The following is a 14,854-nucleotide window of genomic DNA, read 5'->3' on the forward strand; positions in this document are numbered from 1 at the left end:
ATAACGTCCTCTTTCTTCATTGTTCTCACAGTAATTCCCTTACATAAGCATAGGTTTCCATTTGAAGGTAATTAATGTTTTTTTTTTTTTGTTTTTTTTTTGGTAATCCGGATTCTCGGAGCACTTTCCTAGGTGTGTCGTCGCAGAGTGTAATCACCAATGACGGAGCCGGATTTCTGATGGCAAGTGTGACTCACGTGATCGGTCACGTGGTCCGTTCGTTTTGACGGCGTGTTGGTCACGTTTGATGACGTTGACAAGTTTCGGTGTTGGTTGCCATTCAAGGCTGTGTGTGGCTGACGACAACCAGCGTATTCGGTTGAGGACACGGTCTTGGCAACATTGTGTGTTTTGGTACGTTGGAGGTAGAGTGTTGAGGACACGCATGCAAATTTTATATTTTCGGGAGCAATCAAAGCAGCGGCCTACTGCCTATATACCTCCCAAATAAAGGGATTCGTCAGAACATGTTGCACGCTTGGAACAAGATCACAGGTAGGTTGGGTACAGCGAAGGTATTAATATGGAATAGGCAAAGCCGAGAAGCGAACGTAGAATTCTTCTTGCATTCACTTCTGACTTTACCTATAACTTGTTCACAACTGTATGCGCAATTTCCGGTTACTTCGGCCTGGATTCGGGATCGGCGGATGATCATTCGGATGATCATTTAATCACGATTAAAAATGATTTTTTGATGATGCGGGAGATATCTTTATTAAAATCGGTGGAGGAAATATACACCATGTCTGATATTATTTGGGTCTTTCATGTCTCCGACGATGCCTTTATCTCCTGGCATGCATCATTCCCCATGACAAAAACCGGAAGCAAAAAAAAAAAAAACCGGAAGCAAAAGGGTCATAGCCAACCACATGGATTCCAAATTGCCATGGTATTGTGTTGTTGTTGTTGTTGTTGTTGTTGTTTCCTATTCACTCACGTGCACGCCTTAAGTATGAAGCTCACTGCGTTCGTTACTAATCATAAGGATAACAAGAGCGATGATTGCTTCACAAAACATGTCTCCGACTGGCTCCCAATGAATGTTCCTATCCCTTTATTTGGGCGGTGTGTAAATGGTGCGTTCGTTGCAGGAAATAATAAAAATAACATGCACATATATGTCCATGCGTACGGCTTGTGTGCATCGATAATTAATGCATCGTGGTTACATACCGGGGATCATTCCAAATGCACTCGGCTATGGACGAACATCCAGGCCTGAGGCCTGCCGATTAGTGCTTGTCATGTCTTGCAGTCTGTGACAGGTTGCCATCTGTTGGTCAATTTGGAGAATACCGTCAAATATAATTATCCTGTATTTTGATATGCCTGGTGTTGGCTTAATGGTTAGGGTGGTGGGCTTGGGATCCTCGGACCCTGAGTTCAAATCCCACTCTGCTGTTGAATTAATAACAGGTGGGGTTGACTCTGCCTGTCATCCTTCTGATTCTGGCAAAATGAGTGCCAGCTTGCTGGTATCCTGTCGGAGTGGCGACCCGTCCAGGATTGTGCCCAATAGCCAAGGAGACTGCTAAGGCAGCACCGACGCTCTGCACAGTGTATGGTCCCCATGGATGGATGTTCTCTTATTGGTTAGTAGAGGTCATGTGCTCTAAGGTCATGCAGATTCTCCATTTTTGTAGGCTGCCTTTGTGTTCGGAGTAGAAGCAAACTGTTGGAGCTGTGTTGTATCACGTGATTGGGTTTTCGTATATCATGACTCGCCCGCTGGGGGTGGCAGGAATGTACATACGGACGCGCAATAAAGCGGAGTTGATGCTAACACTCTTGCTTCTCGTGTTCCACTCCACCTCGTACACTCTAGTTGGCTGACGAGGATGGTTGAAAACGGACTTGTGCCCGTTTTCGTTGGAGACGACTTCAAATTGTTTTTTTGAGCAATTGGGATGCTATTTCCATGCGATTGATGTGGTCGACGAGAGCAAACAGAAGTCGATCTTGCTCGCCTCGCTTTCGGCGGAGCATTATTGACTACTGAGTGATTTGGTGGTGCCAGACAAGCCCCGTGATGATGGGCTGTCGTTTCGGGACATTGTGCAGAAGATGAAAGCACACATGGCGCCGGAGAAGTCATTACAACTCGCTCGATACCAGTTCGATCACCTCTCGAAAGGTGCAGAGAAGCGCGTCGCTGATTTCGTGGCGCGGATTAAGCATTCTTCCGTGGCCTGCAAGTTCATGGCGGAGGAGCGTCCAGCTCGGCTCAGAGATCGTTTTATTGCTGGTTTACAAGATGCGAAGATGGTTTCGGCGGTTCTGCGGCTGAAGAGTGAAGCCATTACATTCGACTCGGCGGTCAGCACGGCTACAGCGGTCGAGCAGACTCGCAGAGATGTTCGGGCCATCACCGGCCACGCAGGGTCGCGAGCACCCCGGGACGCGCGCACGACCTTCAGTGCGGGTCGGATGTCGCCGCACGTGCGGCGAAGTGACCCCGCGGACGTGTTTGGGATGCGGAGGTCGACACCTGTGCCGTGCGTGCCTGTATAAAGGCGCCGTGTGTTTAAATTGTCACAAGGTGGGTCATCTGAAGCGTGTGTGCCGTGGGGCGCCGGCCACCGTTAAGGTCATCGACGGCGATGTGCGAGGCTACCCGGGGCGGAACCGGCAGCCGTTGTTGAGCCTGTTTTCAATTGGCCCGGCGGCGGCACGCCCGATGATGGTGGAAATCGAAGTGAACAAAACGCCAATCACGTTTCAGGTCGATACGGGAGCGGCTGTGTCGATCATCGGCGAACAAACCGTGCGTAGACTCAACGGCTTGAAGCTTATCAGGTCAAACCTCACCCTCTTCACGTACACCCGCGAGAAGATAATACCAGTCGGGATGGCAGACGTGTCTGTGCGGTACCAAGGCCAGGTCGCCACGCTTCCATTGTACGTCGTGCGGGGGAGGGGACCGTCTCTCCTCGGCCGAGATTGGCTGGCCCGCATCAGGCTAGACTGTGCCGCAATTCACCTTGTGCAACCCGTGCCGAGCCGGTGGGAGGATCAGTTGGAGAAGATTCTTCAAAGACATCAAGGTTTGTTTTGCGACGACCTTGGGAAACTCAAGGGCGTGGAGGCAAAACTCTTCCTGAAGGAGGGGGTGGTTCCTCGTTTTTGTAAACCACGTCCGGTGCCGTATGCCCTGCGGGACAAGGTCAAGGGTGAACTGGATAGGTTGGAGGCCTGTGGAGTGATCGAACGGGTGTCGTACTCAGATTGGGCCACCCCGGTTGTCACGGTGCTGAAACGGAATGGAGACGTCTGATTGTGCGGGGACTTCAAATCCACGGTTAACCCGGGGCTCAGCGTGGAGCAATATCCACTGCCGTCAATCGATAAAATATATACGCGATTGGCGGGGAGTCAATACTTCACGAAGTTAGACCTGCGTGATGCATTAATATTTTCACCTGGCGATGGATCCCGGGAGTAGCGAGCTTTTGACAATCAACACGTGTCAGGGGTTCTATCGATATACCCGACTCTGTTTTGGGATTGCTTTGGCCCCAGCCTTGTGGCAGAAAGCCATGGATCAGGTTTGCATTGGCCTGCCCGCTCAGACCTACCTGGACGATGTGCTCATTGCGGGGAAAACGGCGGACGAGCACCTTGCGAACATTGCCCAAGTGCTGACCAAGCTAGAAGCGTGCGGCCTGCGCTTGAACAGGGACAAGTGCACGTTCTTCAAGCAGTGCTTGGAATACCTCGGGCACATCATCACGCCGGAGGGGCTGTTGAAAGGTCCTCAGAAGGTGGAGGCGATTCAACACATGCCACAGCCTCGCGACAAGACGCAGCTGCGCTCGTTCATTGGTATGGCCCAGTATTACCAAAGGTTCGTGCGCGGGCTCAGCTCACAACTTGCGCCGTTAACACGGTTGCTCAGGAAGGACGAGCGCTGGGCTTGGGGGCCTGCACACCAGGCGTCGTTCGACCGCGTCAAGCGGCTGCTCACAGAGGATACGGTCCTCGTGCACTACGAGCCTGCGCGTCCGCTCCTATTGGCATGCGACAGCTCTGCATATGGCATCGGGGCAGTGCTCTCCCACAGGATGGACGATGGTTCCGAGCGGCCTGTTTGTTTTGTATCCCGGACCCTGTCCGCAGCAGAGCGGGAATATGCCCAGATCGAGCGCGAGGATCTCGGCCTCGTCTGGGGTGTGCGGAGGTTTCATCAATACCTGCTGGGGCGGCATTTCACTTTGCAGACGGGTCACAAACAACTTCAATTCATCCTGAGACCCGAACGCGGGGTGCCGGTGGTAGCGGCTGCGCGAATACAGATGTGGTGTCTGTTTCTTGGTGCTTACGATTATGATATTCAGTTCCGAAGCACTGAGAAGCATGCTAACTGCGACGGGCTCTCACGCTTGCCGTGTGCAGAGGGTCCAGCTGCGTCTGAGTCGGCTGACCGGGTCGATGTGTTCGCGCTGGGCCAGGTCCAAAGCGGGCTGATCACGGCCAGACAGGTCGCGGTGGAATCGGCTCGTGATCCGGTGCTCGCCCGTGTCGTCCAGGCGATTTTTCTACGGGAGATTGGAGCGATCTGTCTTCGACACCGGCATTTCAACCTTTCATGTCGCGCGCATCGGAGCTGTTGTTGGTCCAACGGTGCGTTATGTGGGGAATAAGGACGGTGATTCCACCGAAGTTCAGGCAGCGGTGTTTGGAAGAACTGCATGTCAGTCACCTTGGCGTTGTGAAGACCAAGAATCTTGCTCGTAGCCTGTTGTGGTGGCCGGGGTTGGACAAAGACATTGAGCAGTTGGTTAAGCGTTGCGCCACGTGTCAAACAGATGCTGATAACCCGCGTCGAGCTTCGGGACTATGGCCTACCCCAGACAGAGCCTGGCAGAGGGTCCATGTAGATTTTGCGGGGCCGGTTAATGGCAAAATGTTTTTGATTATGGCCGGAGGTTGAAGTAATGCAGCATACATCAGCAAACATTACAGTAGAGAAACTGCGGACGATCTTTGCTAATAAAGGATTACCGGAGATCCTGGTCTCTGATAACGGTCCGCAGTTCATCGCTGGTGTATTTGATGAGTTTATGCGTCAAAATGGTATTCGATATCGAAGGTCCGCACCGTATCATCCTGAGACAAATGGGCAGGCTGAGTCGTTTGTTAAGATGTTGAAACGGGATTTGCGCAGGGGGGCGGGGGGTTGCACCTGTGCAGCAGTGGTCGATGTCTTTTTGCTCCATTACAGGAACGCAATTCATCCTGGCACAGGTGATTCGCCTGCCATTCGTCTCTATGGACGGGCATTGCGGTCCAGAGTGGATTTGCTGTGACCTGGAGAGTCGGGGAGTGGGGCGGTGTCGCGTCCAACGCTGCTGCGCGGCTTCGATGTGGGGCAGCGGGTATTGGTGCGCGATTATTTCCACAGTTCCAAATGGGTGCCGGCTGTGGTCTCGGTGGTACTGGGGCCGGCGAATTGCATGGTGCGGACTGATGGTGGGGAGGTGTGGAAGCGGCACGTGGACCAAATGCATGATCGCTGTCCAGCGTCACCCCCCCACACCCCCCCGGGCCGAACGATGTGGGACCCCCACCTGTAATGTCGCCGGGGCCAGACGTTGTATCGCCAGGGCCGGATGTGCCGACGCCCAGGGGGTCTTCGCCTGATTCTGTCCTGCCCGGGGATGTCGGGCAGGCTGGTCGGCCGGGGGCGGTTGTTATTGCGGATGGCGCGATTCCGGTGAGGGTGTCACCTCGACCGAGCCGGGAGGCGTCTGCTAACACTCTTGCTTCTCGTGTTCCACTGCACCTTGTGCACTCTAGGAGCAATCCTTCTTCATCTGCTCCTGTAAGATATCTTTGTTTATGTTTATCCATGGGTTTAATTCTGAAGAATGTTGATGGTCAAGCCATTTTGGAGCCTTTTTTGTGCAGCCGTGTCACATAAGCAGCTAATCTCTGCATAACTCATGCCACACTGGTGTGCTACGAGGGCCAGTCTAAAAATGGCAATATCAATTTGAGAATGTAATGTGTGTAGTTGTAGATGACACATGTTATATTTAAGGGTAAGAGTCATGTTTTGCCTGTTTTAGATCAGGCAACATTGAGCGTATGACATCAGTAGAGCAGTTCCAAGATGGTGGCTCCCTTCGAACCATGCACCAGGGAGGAGCAATGTTCTGCCGTCTGTTTCTGGGGAAGTGAGGGTGTGAATTCCAGGGAAATCCATCGCAGAATGAAGATGAAATATGGTGATGCATGTTCATCGCTGCAGTAGGTGTACGAATGGGACAGGAAGTTTAAAAGCGGAGTTCTTTCAGTTCGGGTGTGAGTTGTCTGGGCACCCACCTTGCAGACACTTTGCGGAACTCCAGCACGTTGTGAATGATATGGTGTGCTGAACCATGGCTAATGTTAAATTCGGAGACCACTTCATCCAGCGTAATGCGACAGTTTTCCCTTAGCATGCGCTCAACTCCTGCAACCATTTCTGGTGTGCGGGCTGTGTGAGGCCGGCCCAAGCGAGCAGTGTCTGCCAGACTGGACACTCCTCTTTTAAACTTTCTGTCCCAGTCGTACACCTGCTGCAGCAATAAACATGTCACCATATTGCATCTTCATTCTGTAATTGATTTCACTGGGATTCACACCCTCACTTCCCAAGAAATGGAAGACAGAACGTTGCTCCTCGTTGGTGCATGGTTTTAAGGGAGCCGCCATCTTGGAACTGCTCCACTGACGTCATACGCTCAATGTTGCCAGATCTAAAACAGGAAAAACATGACTCTTACCCATACATACCGTACTACATACGTTGTCTACAACTACACACATTACATTCTCAAATTTATATCACCATTATAAGGTTACTTTTTGACTGCCCCTTGTATAAACACTGTTCTCTTACTGAGAAGTAACTGTTAACGATACGTACGACATGTTCGGTCCTAATATACTATTCATGATAAATATTTTTGTATTTGCTAGCATTATCGGAGGAAGATACATAACACGCAGGACATTGGGTCATTCCATGTCAAATCATCAAAGAATCTGCCGTCATCTCTCAGATTTTTGTAAAACTTTGGGAACCAATTGAGACCCATGAAAAACGGCAAGAACTCAAATATATTTTGCGAACAGCCTCTTAATTAGTGAGATACAGACTAACGAACTTTGGACTAATTAGCACGACGTCGCGAATTCAAATGGCCATAATCTCTAAAAGTATAACACCTCGAGAGCTGGTTTTGGTATCATTTTAAAGGTATTTTCATGCCCTATGAATTTGTCTGGGCAACATTTTCCTACCTCCAACCACAAAAAAGTTATCACAAAATATAAACTTCAATCGTGAATTCCCAAAAAATGTATCCTTCAAATTTCCTCCAATTCATCCCAGAGGTACCTTATGATGTCAAGAAGCTTCCACATAAATTTTGTGATGGGCACTTCAATAGTTTCTGAGATATGAGCAATAATGTACATGTACGTATGGCATATAGGTTCGAAAATCAGCATTTGTAATGTATTATACAATCAATAAATGAGTTCAAGTACACAGTGTTCACTAACCTGACTTAGGCTTTCAATTTCCTCTTCAATGCAGCAACAGCAGCACTTGTTTCTTCCCCTCAGGCCCAGTTGAAAATGAAAGTATATGATGCTTCAAAGCAATTGATGGCTGTTCCCTGTGTTCCCTGTCATGGCTAGGTTAGAATGATTGTATAATACATTACAAATGCTGATTTTCGAACCTATATGCCATACGTACATGTACATTATTGCTCATATCTCAGAAATTATTGAAGTGCCCATCACAAAATTTATGTGGAAGCTTCTTGACATCATAAGGTACCTCTGGGATGAATTGGAGGAAATTTGAAGGATACATTTTTTTGGGAATTCACGATTGAAGTTTATATTTTGTGATAACTTTTTTGTGGTTGGAGGTAGGAAAATGTTGCCCAGACAAATTCATAGGGCATGAAAATACCTTTAAAATGATACCAAAACCAGCTCTCAAGGTGTTATACTTTTAGAGATATGGCCATTTGAATTTGCGACGTCGTGCTAATTAGTCCAAAGTTCGTTAGTCTGTATCTCACTAATTAAGAGGCTGTTAGCAAAAATATTTGAGTTCTTGCCGTTTTTCATGGGTCCCAATTGGCTCCCAAAGTTTTACAAAAATCTGAGAGATGACGGCAGATTCTTTGATGATTTGACATGGAATGACCCCATTGTTTTATAGTAAGCCTTGTCTGTGTATTTTCAGTTTCACATTATGAATGGATCAAACACTCCAGTAAAGAAATCCTCAATGAACAACCTGGTTTGGGTTCTTCATTTAAGTTCTTGTTTACCTGTGTAGAGCTTCGCACATACAGGGCAGAATAGTGCTGTTTCATGGAATGGTGGCGCATGATTTTATTGGGGTGGAGTCAGACCAGCTGTTCAGCCAATGGTTTAAAAGCAGTAGGTGGAGTCAGAGCAGCTGAATACTGACCCATGTATAATATATATTTTTTATAAATTTTAAAAGGGCATAACTCTGAAAAATTGACGAAATACCCTGAAACTCGAACTTGGTCTATAACTTATCATAATAAAGCCATGTACCAAGTTTCAGTTGAATATGTTGAAGGGTATGGGAAAAAGTCTGAAAAACCACAGGTGGGACGGATGCTCAGATGTAGAACAAACCTATAGTCCTCTCCAGTGAAACTGGTAGGGGACTAATAACATGACTCCCCTGGCCACTCCCATACAGTGAGTGCTTGTAGTACTTGCAAATACTAACCTGACTTTCCTGTTTGTTTTTAAATTTACAAGAGTGTTAAAGCGTGTGTTTTTTGTTTTTTTTGGTTAAAAAATTATCATCTTGGTGTCCCACATCACTGAATGAGTGTCGCTAATTTAATCGACATATTAGGTAGATTATCAAGTCTATCGCGAGAGAGAGGGCTGGGCTCTCAGTTGATTGAAACCAATCCCCCTCCCCTCTCCTCCACTTTAGTGTGGTCAGAAATATTTTTTATACTATTTTGTATAACATTTGACAAAATGTCTTGAATTGCTTTAAAGCATGAAATGAAAAATATAATAATAAAAAATGAAAACATTATTTACAGGAAAACAAAAACTTGATCCTCATGATCTATGTGTGTGTGTGTGTGTGTGTGTGTGTGTGTGTGTGTGTGTGTGTGTGTGTGTGTGTGTGTATGTGTATGTGTATGTGTATGTATATATATATATATATATATATATATATATATATATATATATATATATATATATATATATATATATATATATATATATATATATATATATATATATATATATATATATATAAAAATCCCCTGCCAACCAACGAAGTTGGCGGGAGATATAGAAATGGGTTCCGTCCTTCACATTTTGTTTCCGGAGCTTAACTACAAATCCCCTCAAGATATATTTAAGAAATTTGGTACACATATCAAGAAAGTGGTGAACTGGTGCCTTTTGATATTATCTAATTGATAGGTCATATGGTTTGGCAGCCATGTTGGATTCAAGAAATATTAAATAATGTTTTCTCTGGAATCACATAACCTAACGAAGCGAAAATTTACAACTATCATCTTCCATCATGTCTGCATACATAGTAAAAATTATGACGTCACAAGGTTTGGCAGCCATCTTGGATTGAAAATTAATAAATTTTAAAAATTGTCTTCTCCAGAAAGGCTGGACAGATTGAGGCAAAATTTCACATACACTTTCCCCAAGACATCCTTTCAGAAGTTTGTTAATTTCTAATTGATAGGTCACATGGTTTGGTGGCCATATTGAATTTACCCTAAAACCTTCAAACATCTTCTCCAGAACGGCTGGTCAGATGAAGGGGAAACTTCACATACATATTGCACACGCTTAGGGAATATAAGTTTGTTAATCCTCATTTGTACCTTCTGCTCATTACCAAGTCCATGGTGAGAAAAGAACATCATAATTATATACGAGAATGACCGCTTATCACTCCAAGCAGTTATGTCTGGTTCCGAATAACTCCCGTTCCAATGATGATGCCATCATAGGATGATGCCATCCCGCGCCGCCCGTTCCAATGACTATGCCAGCTTACGGAATCATTTTTAATCAAACTACATTTCTCATGGCTCGTTGTTCCCAGGAATTTTATATATATTTTTTGCTCGTTGATTATTGTCTTTCCAAATATCGATGATGTAGTGATATATAAACAGGGCGCAATCACTTATACTAATGTAGAGCGACAACCGGCAGGATAGCTGGCACTTTAGGGGTGGGGGGGGGAGTGAGGGTTACCCACTATGGATGTTTACATGACCCTAATGATGAGCTACTGTACAATAGATTGAAGATTTAGCTGATAATCGCAACTTAATCTGTCCTGAAAACACTTCCGTGTGCTATCATTGAAAGTAGTGTCTGTCATTGTCAAACACATCATCATATTAATGGGTATTTTTGAACATTAATTTGTGTTTTGTGGAGTGGCGACAAAGCAACTGTGGCCTGATATTTATAATGGATATTAAACTATCCGGATTTGTTCATCCTCCATCCTTCAGCCTGTCATGCTTTTTTCGTTAGGACGTCGTTTCTGTATTCCGTCTCGTGCTTGGTTTCTATTGATGTGCACGTCATCGTGGCACCCAGCACTAAACCTGTTCCGTGTGCATGTAATCATTTAAAGTTTTATGTGTTTATAATAAGGGGTATGGGGAGATGAAATCTGTGTTGACCGTAATGGTAGGGGGATGAAAGTTACCGAAAACAAACTTTGAGTCTTCGACATAAGTCGTTCATGTGCAGACGAATGGACACGCTTATTGTTTATTGTTTATTAATCAAGCTTCAACTGTACATGGACAAACTAATCACTCATCAATCTCTTCATATACAAGTTCACAGTAGCATTTGTGGAACAATTGTTTTGACGATGGTGCATGTCGCTCTGAGGGCCGTGCCTTTTGTGTGCACGCTTCGCCATCTTGATATAAAACCTTGACATTTCTCATGGTAATTTTTAATCAAACCATATATATATATATATATATATATATATATATATATATATATATATATATATATATATATATATATATATATATATATATATATATATATATATATATATATATATATATATATATATATATATATATTTAAACATCTTATCGAGCTGATCGTATCAACATATCGCCCAGGCAGAGTGCGTAGTGATGCTGGGACCACACTGCCCATTCCAATGATGATGGAATCCTCTGACATAATTTTTATCAAACTGTATCTCTCATGCCGAGTCGATCCTAAGCACTGCCACTTATTACTGCAACCAGTAGTCAATCCCAAGGACGACGTCGGCCGTTCCAACGACTGGCATCCCATGCCGCCCCTTCCAATGACGATGCCATGACAACATTTTTATTGTATTTATCATGGCAAGTCGATCCCAAGAACTGCCAGTGATGCTGGGGAGCATGCCGGCCATCCCAATGATGACACCACCCCACGTTTCTCGTTCCAATGATGACACCACCCCACGTTTCTCGTTCCAATGATGACACCACCCCACGCTTCTCGTTCCAATGATAACACCACCCCACGCTTCTCGTTCCAATAATGATGCCATCCCATGTCACTCATTCCAATGACGATTTTATCCCATGTCGCCCATTCAACCAGCGACACCATTCCACACCGCCCATTCCATTGATTAATGCCTTCCCATGCCTCTCATTCCAATGGTGATGCCAACCCATGTCACCCTTTCCAAAGCCGATGCCATCCCATTACGTAATTCCGATCAAACTATATTTCTCGTGGTTAGTCGATCCCTATAACTGCGAGTAGTGATTTCTCCGGGGTGCTTACAAAACTGAAAGCCACAAGGATGACATCGGCCGGTTACTTTGAGTGGTTGTACCAGGCTGATCCACCAGCTGTTGAGTTGGACGTCAGAGGTGTTACTATCCCATTTGCTGACCCTCCAATCAACTGTGGTCCACATTCGTTTGTGGAAACAGGCTGTGGTGAACAGGTTGAAATGGGGTAAAGTTCCTGGGATCTATGGCATCCATGCTGAACTTCTCAAGGCTTGTGGAAATGCTTTCTCATTTCGTTGCATGCAGTTCTGTGCTCTGCCTGGAACACAGGCATCATCGCAACTGACTGCAAGAGGGGCCTTGTTATCCCTCTCTGGAAAGGGAAGGGTGATCGCCAAGATTGCAACAACTACCGAGGGGTGACTGCTCTCATTACCGGGCAAGGGCTTTGCTGGGTTAATTCTTGATGGGGTTCGCCACCATCTGCTTGAGCACCAGCGTTCAGAGCAGTCAGGCTATACACCAAAGCGGTCAACGAATGATCGTGTCCTTGCTCTTCGGGTCCTCACCGAATGCAGATGAGAGTTTCGGCAGGGGCTGCTTGCAGCCTACGTTGCTATCTGAAAAGCGTAAGTTTCAGTGAATCGGCATGCCCTCTGGAGGATTCATGGTCTTCGTGGGGTGCCACCAAAACGGATGAATCGTATGTCCAAACTATACTCTGGAACTGAGAGTGTTGTGAGATGTGGTGACATCATCTCTGACTTATTTCCAGTTGTTACTAGAGTTCGTCGGGGTGTAGACTGGCCCCCACACTTTTCAGCACTTGTCTGGACCGGATTCTGGGGAGGATGTCGGAGAGATCAAGCTGCGGTCATCGTTTGGGAATGTCAAGATCTCTGAACTTTGTTTCGCAGAGACTCCAGATATCCTTTTGGGGGCTCTCGAAGTGCTGAATGAGGAGTCTGAGCCGCTGGGATTACGGGTTTCCTGGATCAAAACTAAGATCCAGGCTTTCAATAACATCTTGGATTCTGCTATCTTGTTTGGCCGTGTGCCAGAGGTCAAAAGACGTCTGGGTCGGGCCTGATTAGTCAAGGATGAGAGAGACGAGAGAGACGGACGGACGGACCTCTATAACTCCAAAAACATGAAACTTGGTGGCCTGAAATTTTGTATGCATTCCTCAGGTACTCCAAGGGAGTGCATGAATGAAAGTTAGGTGTTTGGGTAATGTTAAAGACCCATTTTAAAGATGATTAGCAAAAAACAGGCTTATCCTTGGTCAGCGTGCTCTCCCTTGCAGGGGTCTTAAGCCTTGTTTCGGCCTGCTCAAAAACACCTTGCCTTGGAATAGACCGCACAGGCCTCTGGTGTACATTTGAAGACTGAACAACGCATCTCTCTTTGAATGGATGTACCGTTTTGAGGAAACAATGGTGCATTTTGATTCAACCTGTGCAGGGGAAATGAGGCAATGCATGTTTTCTTCGCAGTCTTGGCAATTTTTTTTCTCCAACATTGACCTCTCATGGACTATTTAAAGCATCTACTCGATTTAAGTAAAGGGATTTGAGGCTTGCATCATGTGGATTAAATGACTTTCGAAACCCGGAGTGAAATCTGAAAATGTTAAGAAATTAGCGATGTTTTTGGTTTTACTGTTGTGTCCCATTACCAATCAGATTGCTATCGCATCCCAATCCAGCAGCCGTTCCTTATCGGCCATTTTGCTGGAGTGATTGCTTGAGTGCTTAAGCCACTTGTCGAGTGCTCTTACAAGCATTGATGTTTGTTTCCACAGCAGTTGTCCTTTTAAAAATATATTGCAAATTGTCATTGAGTAAACAAAGTATTCTTCAACAGTTTCATTGGAGTGCCTCTCTATTAGGTTAGATTTGGTGGTGTAATGCTGGTCTGAATCTGAGAGGTCACTGGTTTGAACTCTCGCCGAGTCAGACCATAGACTTCAAGAATGGCACGTCCTAGTTCTTTGGTTGCTCAGCATTTGAAAGGATAAACAAACACCGCGAAGGCAATGTCAAACCACCCAGTATAACCCTTGCCAAGAAACTGCTTTGGCAGCATCAGCACTCTGTATTGAGTATCTTCTTCTTTATTGGCCACAATTATTCCCACGTTCTTGTGGGGTTGGCCGGGCCCACCACCCACCCACCGATGCCTCTCGTCCACGGTTATTTCTCGTATTCCCTATATTTTTGTGAGTCCAATATTTGCATTCAGGAACACAATGATTATATTGTGACATCCACGGGACTTGAACAGTCCCGCCAACGTAGAATGAGCCGAAACGATGGAGGCGGTTTATTTATTTATAACCCAAACATGGCGGTTCTAATCGCTCTACCGCAAACGGGGCGAGGAAGGGTGGCACGAGTCGCCTTTCACTGAGTTGATGATGTTTATTTGTTTTTATTATTAACCAGAAATAACAAGACTCGGCAAGAAGAGGGATCCGGGGCGATTCGACGGGATGGTGTGGGATCGGGCGTGGGGAAAGCACAGACAATTCCAATGAATGTACAGATCTCAAACCCTCTAAGGTGCCAAGTACACACACACACACACACACACACACACACACACACACACACACACACACACACACACACACACACACACACACACACACACACACACACACACACACACACACACACACACACACAAAACGTAGCTATTTCTGGTGGTCAGGCTGGACCGTGTTGTGGACGCAACTGTCCCTGGATTGGCGTCGGACGAGCTGGCCTTGCTCTCGTCAGGGGGGCAGGAGAAACCGTGGTGCTGTCGACCTCCTGGTCTTGGCCCAAGTCCGCTCACAGCCGCCAGGGAACCAGTTCTGGCACCAAATTGCGAGCAGGAGAGGGAGGCAGTTCTGCCCGCCGTTCGACCCCGTACTCCGAGTCAGCAGAACCCCAGAGCCAACCAAGGTGAGGCACGAGGCTCAGCAAGGCTCCAAGACACGATGAAGAACACGATCGAATCAGCACAACAACAAG

The 14,854-nt window shown here is 46.4% G+C and overlaps 1 protein-coding gene across 2 annotated transcripts in view; it reads left to right on the plus strand.

The window, feature by feature from the left end:
* The window catches only part of EXOC4 (exocyst complex component 4), a 324,065-nt gene that overhangs the window by 237 nt on the left and 308,974 nt on the right, over window positions 1-14,854 (plus strand). The gene's annotated exons all lie outside the window — the stretch shown is intronic.

This window comes from Eptatretus burgeri, chromosome 9 (assembly GCF_056783735.1).
Source record: "Eptatretus burgeri isolate ZD-2024b chromosome 9, Ebu_testis_v1, whole genome shotgun sequence".
In the NCBI taxonomy this organism is placed as follows: domain Eukaryota; kingdom Metazoa; phylum Chordata; class Myxini; order Myxiniformes; family Myxinidae; genus Eptatretus; species Eptatretus burgeri.